Below are 19,936 nucleotides of genomic sequence, written 5' to 3' on the forward strand. Positions count from 1 at the left end.
CATTTGTGAAGTGTGTTTGCCCCATTTTATGACTTTTTTTGCCACAGTTATTAAGTGAATTGTTGCATTTGTTAAATTAGTAACGAGGTTAAGTGAATCTGGATTCCCCATTAACTTTGCTGGTCAGAAGGTCGCAAAAGGGGATTACATGACCTTGGGACACAGCAACAGTAAGAAATACATGCCAGTTTCCAAATGTCTGAATGTTGATCACGTGACCATGGGGCTGCGGCAATGGTCGTAAGTGTGAAAAACTGTCATAACTCACTTTTTCCAGTGCCATTGTAACTTTGAACGGTCACTAAAAGAAGTATTGTAAATTGAGGACTTCCTGTAATCTTAACCTATTGTCCTTAATCTGCTGCTCTTCCAAATGGAAATTAAATGTATTTTGAGATCATGTATCCTTTTCCAATTTGAAGTATGTATTGAAAGGGTTGAGTTGATAGCCAGTATATATTTAATAGATATTTGGGGAGAAAAATATTTACAAATCATGCTTGTAATATTAAAAGTGGTGGCAGAACTATAGGATTTATTTTCTTTACACAAAAATAACCTTTGTCAATTATGTATATATTCTAGCCCCAAAATAGGTTTATATGTAATAGCAATGGTGAAGCCAAAGAGAATACAGATAGTCCTTAGACCCCAAAAAAGAGGACTTACAACCTAGATTCTAAGTTTCAATGTCTGCTCCCCACCCCCCGCATCCGAAGTCATGTAACTGCATTCTGGGTGCTTAGCAACTGGTCCACATTTATGGCTGTTTGCAGTGATGCAATTTATGGGTTTGATTTTTTTAAAGAAACTGGTATATGCTTCCAATTTCTGGCAAAAAAACACCCCATAGTGAGCAATAGATTCACTTAACAACCATGGTGTTTGCTTCCTGGACTCTTATAATGACTGCAAAAAAAAAGTTGTACAATTGGACATGGTCACATGATGATCTGCTTTATGACCATCACATACGGCAAATTGCAAGCTCAAATATGGTCATAACTAAAGGACTACCTGTAACAGGATTTACTTTTGTTTAAAGCAATTTATAGCTTGGAGTTTAACCTGTCTGACAATGTTAAAAAAGATTTACTCCTTTTCCTCTTTATCTTACTCAATACAATACTTGGCAGTTGTGAAGTGCATTCCAGGATCTTTAAGTAAATAAGGGTTGTTAAATACGTGCTGACTGTATGACTATGCTTCCTAAATAGTAATTTAACTTCATATTTTCCAAGGATCACTGCCTTCATTCTGATACTTTAGTCCCTAATGTATGCTCCCAAACCTCATTTTGAAGCATCCATAAATTTGCTATCAGAATAATTATTTATATCCATCATATATATCCATCATCATAAGATACAGTTCATTGATTGGGGGGGGGGAGATGAATTGAGAAAGAGACAAAGAAAATCACAGAAGAGATTTCTGATTATAGTGGCATAGAATGGCAATAAATAAATATGTCTTAGTGTGCCCTAAATGGAAAGGAAAGGGAAAAAACCCCCAAAGCTCTGGGAGACCATAATTTCTCCCCACTGACTCAGACTGACCATAAATAATCTTTAGATTTGGAGCTTTAAAACATGAAGGTGGTTCTAACCTTTCTACAAATCAAGATATAAGATATACAGTTATTAATTTTCTTTTTTATATGCAAAAAATGCCTGTTCTGAATTCTCAGTATTTTAAAGAAAATGACTTTTAATTAGGGGGGAAAGCCCTAATAGAAAATGATAGAAGTACCTGTAAAACATTCCAGGATTTTAATGTAGCTGTGTGTGTAGCTGTAGACGGCTACCCTCTAACAAAAACTAAAGAAAAAATAGAATAGGCAAATTCCTTGTTTGTCATTTAGTAAGCATGAAATCCAGAGCACAGGGAGTTTTTCAAATAGTAGTCAAGTATATCGTAGAAAAGAGGGAAGCGGTGGCTCAATGGCTAAGACGCTGAGCTTGTCGATCGAAAGGTCGGCAGTTCAGAGGTTTGAATCCCTAGTCCCATGTAACGGGGTGAGCTCCCATTACTTGTCCCAGCTTCTGCCAACCTAGCCGTTCGAAAGCACGCAAAAAATGCAGGTAGAAAAATAGGGACCACTTTTGGTGGGAAGGTAACAGCATTCTGTGCGCCTTTGGCATTTAGCCGGCCACATGACCACGGAGATGTCATTGGACAGCGCTGGCTCTTCGGCTTTGAAACGGAGATGAGCACCACCCCTTAGAGTCGGGAATGACTAGCACATATGTGCGAGGGGACCTTTACCTTTTTATATCATAGAAAAATAAATGATAGTTCTGCTTCATCTGTATGCCCAGAGATGTAACACCAACTTTAATCCACCACATAACAGATATACTATAAATAGTAGTAATTGTTTTTCATTCTCTCTCTCTCTCTCTCTCTCTTTACAATATTAACATGCATTTTTCTATGCATGTTTATTTGGAAGAATTTTCTAAAGTAGCCAATCAGTTCATTCTACAGTAACTACATATACGTTTGTAGCCTTATTCCCATTAGAGGTATCATAGTTTTATGATACTTAAAGAAAGGGAGCACAGAGTAAAGAAAAAAACATCTTTGGTAAAAGCAAACAAGGAAAGTGACCCTATTCTTAATAAATATGAAGCAGTTGGTATTCCCTTCATCTTTCAAAAGAGCAGACTTTTTCTGAGAAAGATGAACATAAAAATTTCTGGTACAGTTCAAAGATTTAAGTTGCTTAATTTTTTTTTTTTTTTGGTTACATTTTGTTCTAATGCTATGTTATTGCATGGATAAGTGTCTAGTATTTCTGCTTTTATTGGCCAAAGAAGAAAAGTGCTTCTTATAACCTTTCCTACAAGAAAGACGAGACATGATTCCATATAGATTTTTTAGAAGTGCTTTATGAAGCACTTTTACAAGTATCAATCAATTTAGTTGCATTTCCATGGAGCTGGAGGATCATATAAGTGCTGTAGAATTCTGGCATTTTAAAATTTGCATTTTCAAAGCCACTGTGAACATAATTATAATCTACAAAATCTTAATTCTTACATTTGGCATGTATTATAAGTAGATAAGCATCCTTTTATAATTAGATGTATCTACTATAATATTCAGGCAACTCTCTTATAGGCGTAAATATATTTCCATTACTGTTAGGCAGAGAGGTGGAGGGCTCAGTGGCTTAAAAGATACTGGAAAAGCTCTGTACTCCAGCAGTTCGAGACCTACTGCTGCGTGATGGGGTCAGCTCCCATCACTTGCCTCAGCTCCTACCAACATAGCAGTTCAAAAGCATGTAAATGCAAGTAGATAAAGAGGTACCACACTTCAGTGGGAAGGTAACAAATGTTCCGTGTTTCACTGTATGCTTTGTGCAATGAAACAAACAAAATGTTAAAAAAATATGGTATTTATGTAGTTACTTACCAAGCACATCTAAATTATATTAAAGTAAACAAAGTACCTTTACAATCCCCAACGCATATCACAAATTTTAAGCACCCCTAATGTTTGGAAATTGAAAGTTGAAAAATTTGACACACCCTAAATGTGCATTATTTCATGGTAGCTATATGACCATGGAAATGTCTTCAGATAGTGCTGGCTCAATGGCTTAAAGAAGCAGAGATGAACATTACCCCTAAAATTGGCTACGACTAGCAGAGTAAAATCCTTTACCTTTACTGTTAGGCAGAATATTAATATTAATATTAAGGGTCCACAGAACTCAATCTAGAATTGCATAATTCTAGATAGTAGATAATGCTACTGATTATCTGGGATATGCTAGATTGAGTGGCAGTGCTAACATTTTCAAAGTTAGTCTAAATAAATTCATCTTGAACTAAAATGAAAATATATACTGTGTTGAATAAGTAGGTGGAATATGAGAGGCAGCAGCATAAAGCATTTTTACTCTGAAATATATTTTAAAATATTATTAGTGCTAAGAACTGCAACATCTAGGGAACTGCAATATCCTAAGGCTAATAATTTTCCACTCCACATGGTACTTTGGAATGTGCAAATAAAGGCCGTTTTTATTGGGAATTAGCAGAGGATAAGTTTTTTAAGCATAAATTTAAAATTTTTAATAATCTGAGGCATTATATTAAATCTTCTCTTCATTAATTATTGAAAAAATAACTTATTCAAGCAAGTTCTTTTCTGTACTTTTAGAAAGCTGTAGGACTTGGACAATTTGCAGTGAAGCTTAAGAAAGCTAATGTGGAGGTGAAGAGAGGGAGTGATCAAGTGTTCTTGATCCTTCCCTTCCACTGATTCCCTTTTAATAATTCTATCCATCTCTGGCTTAGAAGCATCAATTAAATGTTCAGAAAAGAAAGATACTTTGAATTATACTTTAATGGCCTAGTAGGAATCAGAAGCAGCATCACTGGAAAAAAGTCAAACTATTCTCTTTTGCTTTTCTCACATTGCTTTCTGAAAGGCCTGGATTTTTATAGTAATAGAAAATCACCAGAGTACCTTGTTGAGATGGATGGCCATGTAAGTTGAATAAATAAATAAATTTGGAGGCATATATTTAGATTCAGTTCAACACTGGGAGCTGACAGTCTTCACTGACAATTATGTGGATTTAGGAGTTGTTTGTTTGATGTTTCAGGACAGTGATAGCTACCTAAGAAAAGAAACTAAAGAGCCTGAGAGATGATTACATTTTCTAGAAAGACTTTGATTTCAATGAAATCATGTTGCTGATTACAAATTAATTACTAATAACACATTGTGGAAATTATATAAATATAAAAGCCAACAAATATTAAAGAAGTATTGAGAATCCTTGGTTTCAGTTTGTTGGGAAATATGGTTTTATTACATTCTGCCTGTGTGAAAAGTGAATATAAAGATAAAGCCAGAAACTTTTATTTTGAGTTTAATTGAAAAAGACTTGGGGGAAAAAATTGGAACTTTGATGTTATATATGTTGAGGGCAGCAAGTTTACTTTATGCACAAAAAATGGAAGGATGCTTTGATTCCCACAATGATGATGGAGCTAACACCATCATTGACTGCTAAATTGACTGCTTTGGTAAAAGAAAAAAACACAATTACATATGTTTTCTACTTGGAAACAGCTTCTGGACTTTGTACTTGAGATGGAAAAAAATGAAACTTTAATTTTGGATTTTACTGATTAGATAGGTTTGTTGTTATAAAAATGGTTCATTTAAACTATTATGTAAAAGTAAAAAGACAAGGTTTGATGTTATTATCTTATTCTACTGCACCAGAGGGAGTCGGAAGTCAATGCCTTTTCTTTCTTTTTCCCCTTTTCCCTACACTTTTCCTTCCCCTTCTCCCTCCCCCCATTTTTCCTATTATTTTCTTTTGTATTTTTGCATTTTATATTACAAACTAATAAAATAAATAAATAAATGAATGAATAAATGAATAAATTTTGCTTTAAGAACATAACGAAATAAGCACTGCCATACTGGTCACAATGGCTAACAAACTGTACAAGGAAGCCACTAATGTCTTAGCAGATGGCTTTGGAGGCAATCACTGCCCTTGAAACTATAGCTGCTGACCCTCCATGAATTTGTCCAACCCTTTTTTGAAGCCAGCCAAACTGACAGAGAGCAGCACAAGTTGTGTCTATTTTCAGTATTGTTTCTTATTTTGAATGTACTTTTGGCCTTTTTACACTGTGTTGACACCTTCATTGAATTATTTCCCATTAACCCAAGACTTGTTTCCTCACTACCCACTGTTAGTTGTGGTTTTTGTGTTTTGGGGGAAGGAAAGATGGGCGCAGTTCTTATATACAGGAGATTGATAGGTTTCTTTAAAAATTCATGATGCAGGGATAAGCAAAGCTATGCTCTTTCTAAGTCACAAGGTGACCAAATAGGGCTTATTTTTCTTTTACATTAAAATATATAGTATATGGTCATAGGAATGGTCAACTCCTGCAATTTTCAAGTCAATAATATTTTTATGAAAAGGTCTGTTGATCACCCAATATTGTATATATGAAGAGAAAAACAAGCAGGTATCTATCCTTATAGAATCATTTCCTGGGTCATTTATTTGATACTGTGGAATAGTTTTTAAAAAGTCAAAGCTATTCAACTCATATTTTAATCCAGTCTTTTCTAATTAAAAAAAAGTCTGTATAATAGGAAACTGCGAAGAGTGAAAGGGCACAATTGAAACTTGAGATTGACATGTCATATCCAAGAAAGGCATGTTTACTTTGAACCAATTTAGCTCTATTCAAGACCAGATGGATTGCATTCTAGCCTATGGAAGGAACTAAATGATGATCTGTCAAGTCTCTGTCTTCAAAAAATAAAAGAGGGCATGGGGAGGAAAAGCCGTAAAAACACAGACAGTGTCACATAGATGTCTGAGAAGATTCATAAATAGATCATAAAGAGACTGATTCATAAACATATTGCAAAAGTGCGGTATTTTTTATATATTACCATAGTCAAAAGATTGACTCACAGTCTTTTACACAATCAGTGTGGATTTATCAAAAATAAGTCTAGCCACTAATCTCATTTTTTGACTGGGTAAGTGATTTACTGGATTGTCAAAATAATGGAGACACAATGCATCTTGATTTCAACATGATTTGATAAAATACCTTCTAATGATCCGATTAGCACTATGCTTAACAGCTGACTATAAAATACAGTACTTAGCTGGATACATAGCTGTAAAATCATACCCTAAAACTACTGTCAGTAGCATGATAAACCTATAACCTAAAAATGGAACTAACTTTCAAAACAATACTGGTAGGTTAGAACACTGTTTCCCAACATGTAATTTCAAGATGCATGGGCTTTAGTACTCAGAATTCTCCAAACAGCATGACAATTACATACTAGCTATAAGGTCGGGAAAAATTATGTTAGAGAAATGGGCTGAAAGTAATTGAATAAAATTTAATAAAAACAAATGCAAGATTATTACCTTTTAAGAAAAGCAAATCAAATATGCGACATACTGGTAGGGTACTAGTACCCTACTAGTACTAATAGTACTAGGGGGTACTAGTATTTATTAAAAAGATCTTGGATTAGAAACTAGATCGGTCAGTAGTGTGATGTAGCTATAAAAAAACAAACAAACGACAATTTAGGCTACAACAAACACAGTTTCCAATTCACTAGAAGTAATTGCTCTACTTCTTGCTGGTTTGATCAGATCCCATCTTGTGTATTGTTAGTTCTGGGTGATGCTCTAATGAAGATCCAGAAGTGAGAAGAGAAATTATGTCCTATGAAGAAAGACTGAAAGACTTAAAAATATTTAATTTTGAAAAAAGATTATTGGGGGTGGGGGGGGGGGGTTCAGCAATCTGACTGGAAAATCCTGGGAACTGAAAGTGCTCTTCAAATACCTAAAATATATCTCACAGAAGGATATGGCCTGTTCTCTATCATTTTGGAAAGGGAGTTACAAAAAGGAGTGGGGGAAGAGAAAAGTCTGTTTACTGGGGGGAGAGAAATCTTCTTTTTGTCTGGCTCCACCCCATCTATTCTCTGCCTCCCGAGTCCCAGCTGATTGGGAGGAGTGGGGATTTTGCAGTAACCTTCCCCTGCCACGCCCACCAAGCCATGCTACGCCCATCAAGCCACACCCAGAAAACCGGTACTAAACAAATTGAAACCCACCACTGATTACATTTCATTTATATACATCATTGTGATATATATTCACACCATCATCAAATACATATATCTAAACTAGCATCTGGCTCAAGAAACCTGACTGGGTGAGCACTCATAGCATGTCCTCTAATGTACAATCTCTCATGTGCTTGATAATAGAGTCATAGGTGAAGACTTTACAGAACCTATTTGGAACAAATAATAGCTTTTCTATTTTTTTCTTTTAAGTTCCAAATGACCTCTGTAAAGCTGCAAAAACTAACATAACCAACAAATACAAGATGACAAAAACTATTAGTATATCATATAAACATAAAAATATATAAGGTGATTAACAAGAGAAGTATCTACTGCATGTATTGTTGTATTCTCTTTAATAAAGTTGCATGAAACTTTGCTTCCTACAGAGACTCTGATTTATACAGTCCTTGCAATGACTGTGCAGTGAAATATCTTGGATTCAGTAACGCAACTTTCGAAATAGAGGAAGAGCTGATTGATTTATTCTCTAAGAGAGGATCCTATTTAACATTACTGCTTATTTTGAACATGATAACTTTTCTGACCCTTAATATAAGATAATCTGTTGGGAAGCTCAGGTATCAGATATATGATATTTCAATCATTCTATTCTTGGGACACTTTTCAGATGGGAGAAGAGGAGAATATCAGAACATAAGCTGTGGGGATAAAACCTCATCCGTCTTCTATTTTCTTCTTGAGGATATGGGAAAAATATGGAAAAATACTAGGAAGGCAGAAATCAAGATGATTTGGGAAAAACAAGATAGATGACCCAAAGTCCACTATTGCTGGATATTTTAAACATGTTTTTTCCCTTCTAAAATATCTCCTGATGCTGATTAATTCATTCCCACATAGATGAGTAATCAGTTAAACATTCCAAATGAATTTATGATTAACTGCCCAATTCTAAACATGTTTATTTGCATGAGTTTGGGAGCGCTTGTTATGCTTAAGAGTGAAGCCTAAACATTTTTGTTGATCACCACTGAAGCAGGAGTGGGCATGTGGGCATGCATGTGCATATGGGCCATCTAAAAAGCAGATGAATTATTCTTGGTGACTGTGCAAAGTTTCAAGCGGAAGGATAATGTCAGTCATGAAATCAGCTCCCGCAATGAAGCAAAAGATGTAGTATACTCAAACCAGTATTACTCAAACCAGGAGTATTAAAAAAAATAATTTTAAGTAGGCTTTATAAAAGCTGCAAGCTTTTATTCCCAGGTTTCCAATTCATATTTAATGAAGGTTAGTTGGACCCCAGAATGTTTTTGTTCATATTAGCAGAAAAGAAACTGGTGCATTACTTTTTTAGTGGAGATTTTTTTATATATATAACAGCCCCTTTAATAAGTACTGACTTGAATTTGTAGGAAAAGAGAGATTGAAACTAATTTATGTTTCCTAGTAGGCATAACAATACCAAGATCCTAAAACAACATCCTAAAACTGTTCTGTACAACATAGTAACAAAAAAGTCTTCCTATCTCTTGCATTTCATGGACACTTCAGTTCACCTATATCCATGATGGTGAACTTATAACACATGTGTCAGAGGTGGCACGCAGTGCCCTCCCTGATGGCATGCCAGCCATCGCCCCAGTTCAGCTCTGCTGCACATACATGTGTGCTCCTGCTGGCCAGCTGGTCTTCGGGTCTCTGCCGTGCATGTGGGGGGGGCGCATGCATGGGCCACACACGCATTACATTTTAGGGGTTTGGCCGCGCGCACATGTGTTCGCATGCGTGCACACACACACACACACTTTGGGCACTCGGTCTGGAAATGGTTAGCCATCACTGACCTGTATGTTTGAATAAGATTAGTAACCTCTGCAACAAAAATTTTAATAAAACCATTGGTTATAAACAAAAACAGCAAAACCTGTAGAATGCATCCCCAGTGATGCTGACATGTCTAAAACGAGTAACCTAATTCCTGTGATGTAAACTTTATTTGATGAAGTTTGTATTCTGACATATGTGATAGATCCTAGCAAAAACTTTGCTACCGATGCTTCAAAACAGTAAACATAAAACAGTAAGGATAAAAAGAGCCTATATCAAATTCTTCTAGCCTCCAGGAACATTAGCTAGAAAAGAAAGAAAGACTTTTGATATAAAACAGTATAACACTGTAGCAAAAATAAAATAATGCACAATCTCCATTTCTCTGGTACCCTATGGTCATATGCATATCAAGTGCACAGGGACACAAGCAAACAAACAATCTGCTTTCAACTAAAGTTGATGGGAAGACATTAAACTAGGCAGGTCAAAAGGCCTTCCTATAATTAGGGACAAAAATGTAAAAAAAACCCCCACTTGCTTGGCCACCTTAAGCTACCAAGTGGATTTTCAAAGACTATATTAATTATTAAGTCTAAATACATCAATTTACTAATTCAAATATTGATGTAATGTGAAAATAAAATTAAATTACCATCTAGTATCCTACTTCTATAAAATGTGAGCCCAGGGGAAGGGTAAGTCAACTCACAACATAATAAAGGCAAAGAGGGCAATATAAAATTTAGCAAAGAATTCCCCCATGTGCTGTTAGCATGACAGTCTTAATTATTATTGAGTTATGAAATAAGTAAATCAATTTTTATTGAGTTATGAAAAGTAAAACAAATTACCTTGCCAAGGAAAACAGCCTAAGGACTTTGACTGAACAGCATATCTTCCCTATCTCTGCCAAAATTCTCAGTGCTCTCAAGGGAGATCATACATAGTTTGTACATGTAAAGCTTCTATTTCTGTTGTTGTTGCCAAAGTTCTTTAAGAATATATATTAAAATTTCCTATATTTTTATTGTATTCTAAGCTGCCTAGATAGCAAGGATAGCAAGATGAGCAGCATATAAATTAAATCAATAAAAATCCAATAAGAAACTGCCATTCCCTCACCATTTTGCACATGCCAGGGATTTAAGTACATGAGGGACAATATATCTCTCGTACTGCAAAGAAAACGTAAGGAATACTCTGAGAGTTTTGGCCCACAGGACAGAAGAAATGCAGACCTATTACTGTAGATAAGATTCAGCATAATTCTTCCAGACATTGGGACTGAAAGTGTTTACTAGCCTGCTTGGACAAGAAATGGACAAACAACTGTACTACTTTACAAAATGCACAGTTAAATGCCGCATGCTATGAAAAGATGTGAGATTACCCATCAAGTGGATTGTTTTAAACAAATGTAGACATACTTATGGATATAAATTTGTAATGCATACTATGTATGATGACTATCTGCTCCCCCAGGAAAACTCTGAATGCCAGTTACTGGGGAACAGCAGTAGAGATCTACTGCCTTTATGGCTTACTTGTGATCTTTCCAGTGGCAATTGGCTGGCCATTCTGGTAAGAGGATGCTGGACTAAACAGGCAATTGGTTTCATCCAAAGGTCTTATGAGAAGAAGCTATGTCAAAAACCTGAAAGGGGTGAACACAAATCGAAGAAAAATACAAATTCATTATGAGAGTCTTTAAGAGATTTCAAAGAGCAGGCAAGCTATCAAAGAGCAAAGTTCAATTTTTAAAATATAAGTTATAAACAGTGGGGTAACGAGGAGTGAAAAAGCTCAGAGAGGCATTGTAGCAACAAGTCCAGCACTTTTACATTTTCCCTGTTGGCTGGATACAATATTTACTAATGACCACAAATTTACATAAAGTACCGTTGAAAGAAGAGTTGCTTTGAAACAAGATGGGTGGTGAATAAATTTAATAATAAATAAATTAGTTTAAAAATATTGGCCTTTTAAAATAGTAAATGGCCTAGAAATGCCAGCTTACATCCATGACTAAACCCCATCCCTCCTTAAGTATTCAGATGTAAAAATATATATTGCGCTGTAGTTTATATTATGTAATTTTGGTTTGAGTTATTTCTGCACCATCTGTTTTTGGGAAACAGAAACCTGGATCAAAATATATTAACCACCTGGTCTAGGTTCATGAGCAGGACTTATTTTAACATCTTTCTCACATTTTATCTTTCTACAGAGCCTTATTTAAAAAAGGAATACTTTTCCAAAATATTCTTTATTTCATTTTCAAATTGCCAGAAATGAACTACCTTACAAGGGGAAAAAATGAATTGGGCAAGGGACTGGGGGAAAAAACATTTGTTTACACAGATCAAAGACACATACTGTGTTTCCCTGAAAATAAGACCCTGTCTTATATTTTTTTGAACTCTGAAATAAGTGCTTGGCCTTATTGCCATGCGCTCAAAAACCCGATTGGGCTTATTATCAGGGGATGTCTTATTTTGGGGGAAACAGGGTATATTGATTGCTCATCAATCTCAACATTATCACTTTGCATATTCTAGTACAGGTGGTCTTCTACTTATGACCACAACTGAGCCCAAAATTTCTGTTGCTAAATGAGAGTTATTAAGTTAGTGACCCGGTTGTTAAGTAAATCTGGCTTTCCCATTGAATCTGCTTGTCAGAAGTCTGCAAAAGTTCCCATGACCCCAGGACATTGCAACCGTCATAAATATGAATCAGTTACCAAGCATCTAATTTTAGATCACATGATCATGAGGATGCTGCAACGGTCATAAGAGTGAAAAACAGAAGTCACTTTTTTCAGTGGCATTAACTTTGAACAGTCACTAAACAAACTGTTATAAGTGAAGGACTACCTGTACTATACATATCATACATCTCAGTGCTCTTTAAAAATGACTCTGGTGAAATATCACAACCCAATATTGAAAGCAGGCAACTTAATCTGGGGCTCTGACGTTACTATCCTGAAGGCACTTAGAATGTTCATTAAATGAGATCTCAAGTAGTGATTAAAAGATGCAATTACCGTAGCTTGCACACATGTTCTCCAACAGTTTTGGGGGGTTTGTTTTTTGCTTCCTTTCTGATGTACAGTCTACAAGGAGGTTACAGTACAGAGACGAACATCTCGTGATAAAGGAAGTTCTCCTCAGGTTGGTAATCAGATCAATCTTAAAAATAACTCAGTTTGCCATAATTCCCAGGGCTGTTGTAAACTGCGTAATTTGAACTCTATGAAAATGCTGAATAGATGCAGTTGCTCCGAAGTTAAAAAAAGACATCTGAAGAATGAGGATGTGAGAAGGGTAGAAACATGAAGTAGCACACTCAGATGTTTTGGAATATGTAGATAGCACTTTAGGGGAAACAAAGTAAGGACATAATTTTAAGGAGAGCTTTGGGAGAAAATAGAGATTGAAAGAGAGCATACGGTTTGATTTCTTATACTGCATTGGCTTTAAATCTGCTGTAGTTATGCATACATGTATTAGTGCGCAACAAATTGTACAACAAGGTAAATGTAGATACAGACCTGAATATGAATCTTATTCCAATCTAGAGTGTATATCTTTATTTAAATACATATCCATAATATGTACCAGAACCACTTGGTGCTTCCCAAGCCTACTAAAGCAACAAATGTATAAATCTGAATGTGGGGTCATGTTTAAAAGGGAGATGCTGCTATTGCACTCTATTACCACAATGGGATCTATCACAAGGTAGAAAAGAGGCAAATTATTACTGTCTTGTGGGCAGAAGGATCCGGTTATCAGGTTGTTTTTCTAGAACGTTCCACCAAATTTCACTTCCAAGTCTAAACTTATTTTGCTATAAGTACATGTACAGAATTACACAGGGTGGCAAGGTAGATTCCCTCCTTTTAAAAATTACATTTTCTTTCCAAATCAGTTTCTATCTGATTGATGATACAGACAGTCTGAACATTTTATTAAAGGACATACAATCTTAGCTTTCAGGAGAAATTTCTCTCATATTTTTTGTGCGTTATGCGCTATTATGCAAAGTACACAAAGGGAGTAAGAAATAGTAAGCCAAAAAAATCCTTAAGTGCTGAATTCCAAACATTCATCACATCCAGAGGCCACCTAATACACCACCTTTTGCTCTTTAATTTTCTTATTTTTCTTGTCTTTTGGATCTCATCAACTTCATCCAACTTCCTCAGTCTTCCCATTCTTAATAACCCATTCACTACTTTGCAGCTGTATTTTCATTCATTCTCTATTTATGTCCAAACTATTTCAGACTACTGATTTTGTACTGATCGCATTTATTTAGCATCTATTTATTCTAGCCCCCTTCATTTTATCACATACTTAAGTATCCCATTCGCATTACATATTAACTCTTCACATAACAAAGCATACTCTTATGCACAACCATTTTTTGCTTTTGACAAACACTTTTGACTACATACCTTTCTAACAGCATCTGCATGTCTTGAATTTCCCCATTCCATTTTCCTTTAGTAAACAGTCAACAAAGATATAAATTCATCTACTTATTTTACACTATTTGTGAATAGTACAATCATTTACCCTATTTTCCCAATTAAACACAAATACAACTGCAACAAAGCTAATAGAATCTGCCCTCAGCACTATTCTCTTAATTGATTGGCACATGAATCAGATTTGCATCTTTATTGCTTGATGAAACAATATCTCCCAAATATATCTTTTTCTCTAATAGCTGAAAATGCAAATCATTTGGAAGGCCAAATAATGAAAATCAGGGAGCACCATGAAAAAAATGGGACTAATATTAATATAACAACCAAACTAAAGACAACAGATAAAGCAGCCACCCTTAAAATTTGACAGTGAAAATATTAAAGTGGCAGATCATTTTCTTTTGGTGTCAGGTAGCTATAACAAATCTAACAATAGTTTATCAATTCATGTAGCACTCACCACACAAGTACAGAGATCAGAAGTATATAGGTAATGATTTTCCTCAGTCTATGGAAGTAAAAGTTAGATTTTGAAGAAGTAGAATAGAATTAGAATTGATGCTTTTGAATTTTGATGTTAGAGAATACTCTTGAGAATGCCACAGTTAGTCAAGAAAACAAAAGGAAAAAAACAATCACTGAACAAGTCAAGTTAGAGTTTTCACTTGAGGGACAAAGACCAGGCTCAAATTATCCTATTTTGGATTCATAATGCAAAGACCTGTCTGAAAAGTAGGGGGAAAGTGAAAGTGACAATCAGCAGCAAAGACAATGGATTAAACAAAGTGTGCATCTTTGAAAAACCTGGAGAGCTAGATTGGAGATAAAAGTTTACAGAAATGGTCTATGTGGTTGTTACGAATTAACATTAACTTCATAGCCCATAATCAATCAATCAATCAATCAATCAATCAATCAACATTGCCATAAAAAAAACATTGCCAGTATAAAGAACAAAGAAAATTAAGACTGGCCACTCTGCTTATTGCATAAGTAACCTTTGCTGGATTCCTGATCAGTGCAAATACCACTCAGAACAGTAGGGAATTCCTTTTCTTCAATGACAAAGAGGGCTGCAAATCAAAAGTGAAAGAACCTTCAGCTACAGCTGTTCTTGGTAATTTAGGAATATCAAAAACCATTTAAAAATAAGAAGAAATTGTTAAAAAAAAAAACTGAGATGAAAAAAAAAATACTCCAGAACCAGAGAATATCCCAATATTTTTCATTGTTTAAACTTCTTACCTGAATATTGTCAAATTGACTTAACATAAAAAATATTTAGCTGGAAGAAAAGATAGATGTTGAATACCTCCACTACCCATCCTCCAGGAAGCTATGTCTGGTATTCTTCATAAACAAGAACAGTAGGCATTTAACTGCCATGTTCTATTTTTTTCTGTGCAATTTCTCCTGTCAGAATTGAAGTCTTTAATTTCTGCAACCTTGCTAAAATATCCACTCTATTTCCCATTCCATTCTAAAGTTTTTCATTAAGTGGAGGATGAAAGGCTTTTTTTCTTCCTTCAGATGAATCCAATTTTCCAAGCATTAGTGACAAAACAATCTGCTTACTTCACCATGCCTTCTGGATTACAGGAGTACAGAAGGGTAGTTAATCATACGGGAAGAAAGAAAAGCAAACAAATTGATGCAAGCCGAATGTTCATTCTTTTCCATAAGATAGCACACTAAAATCCAGCTCTTCTTTAATATTTATCTATTGATGTATATGATTTATAAGTCTGGCCATCTCATTTCTGCAATTCTGGGTGGATAACAATCATTAAAATAATAATGAACAGACTCAAATACTAAGAACTAAGTATGCCCAGAACAATGCTGGTAGAAAATAAAGAACAACCCTGGCTAAGCATGAGTAACACTTAAGGTCTGAGCCTACCAGTAGCAATCAGTGCATCAAAACATTAACATTTCTCCAATCTTACTGCTTAGCCCTCTTAAATGTGTCCTTTCCTCTTTGGGCTTTTTACTCAATACTTTTATTTTTGTGTAGATTACTGTTGTGTAGATTACTGTTCATTAAAAAAAAAGAACCACTGCTGTACTTATTGCCAGATGGTTTCCAAGTATGATTCAAGGTTCTGGTTGTCACCTTTAAAGTCCTATATAGTTTAAGTCCTCAGTTATCTTCAGGACTGACTACTTCCAGTAATATCTGCACACTCTACATGATCAGGAAGCGGGGGGGTCTTTTAATTTTCCTATTACCACTAGGGCCCCCAAAGTAGTCCTCCCCTGTTGCAATCCCCTTCCTATGGAATGGTGTTCCCATCCAGGATTCAAGCAGCTTCTCTGATCTTGGGTATTTGCTTGCAGACATTTCATTACCCAACAGGTAACATCATCAGTGTACTATTACACTATGAATAGCCTTTGGTTGGTCCAGAAAGCCTTGGAAGACTACAATCCATATGGCCCTCTGGAAGTTGTGATCTATACTGGAGAGTCTTTTGTCAGTGCGATAAAGTTAATGTTGATTGAGTACATGTAGTCCTTGACTTACAACAGTTCATTTAGTGATCGTTCAAAGTTACAACGGCACAAAAAAAGAGACTTGTGACCATTTTTCACACTACCGTTACAGTATCCCCATAGTCACATGATCAAAATTCAGACGCTTGGTAACTGGTTCATTTTTATGACAGTTGCAGTGTCCTGGAGTCATGGGTTAGGGTAAGTCACCTTTTGTGAGTTTCTGACATGCAGAGTCAATGGGGAAGCCAGATTCATCAGACTTAACAACCATATTACTAACTTAACAACTGCAACAATTCACTTAACAACTGTGGCAAGAGAAGTCGTAACATGGAGAAAATTCATTTAACAAATGTCTCACTCGGCAACAGAAATTGTGGCCTCAATTGCAGTGGTGAAATCTGAACCAGTTTGCTACTGGTTCGCTGGCTTGCTACTGGTTCGCACCAAACATGTGCTGCGTGCGCATGCACAATACACACCAAAAGGAGGCTTGGGAAGATAAGTAGAACAGCGAGGGGGGCAATCAGTTGTGGCACGCAATCTTGGGAACCTTTTAAAAAACTGTTTTAAAGCATTTTTACTACCGATTCAGGCGAATAGGTAGTAAAAATGCTTTAAAAAAGTAAAAAAAAAAAGGTTCCAATGATCACAGCTGTGCCGTGCGATTGTCGGAACCTTTTTTAAAAACTTTTTTAAAGCATTTTTTTACTACCTATTCGCCCGAACCGGTAGTAAAAAATGCTTTAAAACAGTTTTTAAAAAGGTCGTTGGAATTTTTTTTTACTTTTTAAAGCATTTTTAACTACCGGTTCCGGAGAACCAGTAGTAAAAAAACACTTAAAAAGTAAAAAAAAACAAGTTCCGACGATCGTGCATCACTTAGCTGATCATCAGAACTTTTTTTTACATTTTTTCACTACCAGTTCAGCGAACCAGTAGCATTTTTTTACTATCAGTTCGAGCGAACCGGCCCAAACCAGTAGCATTTCACCCCTGCTCAATTGTAGCTGTAAGTCAAGGACTATCTGTATTGCTGTAGTATATATAAATCCAATTATGATTGGAGTATAGTCATGTGAAAAAGTATACCCTTTGATTTTCTCTTACTTTTTCAGCATATTTCAACATACAAATATTTGATCTTCCTTTCAATAAATATCATGCATTATTTACACTTTGTAAACTACTCTGTAATTTAAATAAACATAAATGCAAATTTCTCATGTGGGAAAAGTAAGCACAACCCTACATTTATCCTTAACTCAAATAGCTAAAATCAGAATCATGTGCACCACCCCAGAATCAGGTGTGAATGGTAAGAACATTGTTAAAGGGGACCTGGAAGAAACCCATCTTATTTAAACCTCAGCCATTATAGTTAGATTTGTTCTTTGTTGTTGAAGTGTGTGTTATCAGTATGCCTAGATTAAACTCAGGTTTTTGGAAGGAAGGCTTATATATCCCTATGAAGAGCATCTATAACTGGAAGGGATTTTAAAAGATTGCCAAATAGTTGGACATCAATCATTTCACTGTCTGGAAGATATATGTACAGAGGGAGAAGTTTTTCAACAATTTCCACTTTGCACAGGCTAAGTCATCACAGCAAGTTCAGTTCAAAAGCAGGATGCGAGATGCTGAAAGAGGTCTCACAGAATCCCAGAATTATGTCACATGACAAATAGGTAGTTCTTGCCACTACTGATACCAGAGTGCATGAGCCTACCATTAAAAAGAGGTTACACAAATTAGATCTACAAGGGAGATACGCTAAGAGGAACTGTCCAAAAAGAACATCAGGACAAGATTAACATTTGTTCATGAACACCTAAGCAAAGACAGGACTTCTGGAACAATATGATCTGGACAAAAGAAGCAAAGAATTATTTGGCTGCAGTACGTTCGGCAAAAACTAAAGACAATATTTCACCAGAAGAACCTGATACTAATTATAAAGCAGGGTGGTGGGAATGTTATGTTTGTGGCTGCTTTGCCACTCTAGAGCCTGGGCACAGAATCTACTATGAATTTTTCATTGTACCAGAGGGTGCCTGGGGATAGTATAATACTGAAGTTCAACTAAAAATGGAGCTTGCAACATGACAATGGCATTAAACATTCCAATAAATCTGCCAAAGAATGGCTGGAAAAAAAAAAGGGCTATCTTTATATTTTGTTTGAATGAACATAAAATTTCTACCTATGTTAGACATTTTTTTACATGGGGGTATACTTACTTTTTCACATGTACTGTGTATGCTGCTCAAAGTCAGTTGCAATAAGTAGTTTATATATATGATCACATATATTTTACTTTTTAAAATATAGTTTGAAATAAAGACTTCTGTAAATGTGAATTAAGGTAGAAACATTATTGAGCATTCAGCTGGCATTGTCAAACAAATAGCTACCACTTACATAAATAATAACTTTCTGAATGTACAGCCTTCTACTGTAAAAGCCATACTAAGCCATCTGGTGTCATTATCCAGAACATGATGTTCTATGGAATTGATAAACATGACTCCATCTTAACCTGCACAAAGAGTTTTTGTCTAAGATATGCAGCTGCAATTCCCTATCAGATTCAATTAATGTTTCAATAAGATTACTTGGGAACAGAGAAACACAGTAAGAAACATAATAAAATAAAGCATAATAGCAAATTTTATTAAAAACTTCACATAAAAATTCAACATTTCAACCACATTTGCTATTATTCACTTAAAAATTGGAAAATGTAAATTATCTATATCAGTGGTAGTATTCAGCTGGTTCTATCCGGTTTGGGCGAACCGGTAGCGGTGGCTGCCGGAGGCTCCACCCACTTGCCCGGAAGTCATCACACCCCGTTTTTAATGCTCTGCGCATGTGCGGAAAGTCCTGCGAATGTGCACGCACTCATATTTGCAAACCGATAGCGAAGGTAAGTGAATATCATCTCTGATCTATATGGTCCAAATATCTCACCTTTGGGTGATACAAAATAATTCAACAACTACACAGTCTGTTCTCAACTCAACTTTTAACACGTAATCCACCTGATGAAAAAAAATAGATTTTACGTAAATGACATCTATGTCTTAATAAAAAAAGACCTACTAGAAAAAACACATAAAACTATCAACAACATCTTCAAAATTCTCAAGGGAAAAAGAAAACAATAATACAGGTAGTCCTCAACTTATGACCACAATTGAGCCCAAAATACCTGTTGTTAAGTGAGACATTTGTTAAGTGAATTGTGCCCCATTTTACTATCTTTCTTGCCTCAGTTGTTAAGTGAATCACTGCAGCTGATAACTTAGTAACCTGGTTGTTAAGTGAATCTAGTTTTCCCATTGAATTTGCTTGCCAAAATTCACATGATGTCAGGACACAGCAACAGTCATAAATATGAACCAGTTGCCAACACCATCACATATTAATGGGGATGCTGAAAAGATAGTAAGTATGAAAAATGGTCAT

General features: G+C 35.5%; 1 protein-coding gene across 3 annotated transcripts in view; it reads right to left on the minus strand.

Annotated features, from left to right (window-relative positions):
* MAPKAPK3 (MAPK activated protein kinase 3) overlaps positions 1–19,936 on the minus strand; it is a 64,441-nt gene that overhangs the window by 12,427 nt on the left and 32,078 nt on the right. The window lies entirely within an intron of this gene.

Source organism: Pituophis catenifer, unplaced genomic scaffold, assembly GCF_029215685.1.
Source record: "Pituophis catenifer annectens isolate HBS135680 unplaced genomic scaffold, rPitCat1.0.hap2 SCAF_2, whole genome shotgun sequence".
NCBI classification, from domain to species: domain Eukaryota; kingdom Metazoa; phylum Chordata; class Lepidosauria; order Squamata; family Colubridae; genus Pituophis; species Pituophis catenifer.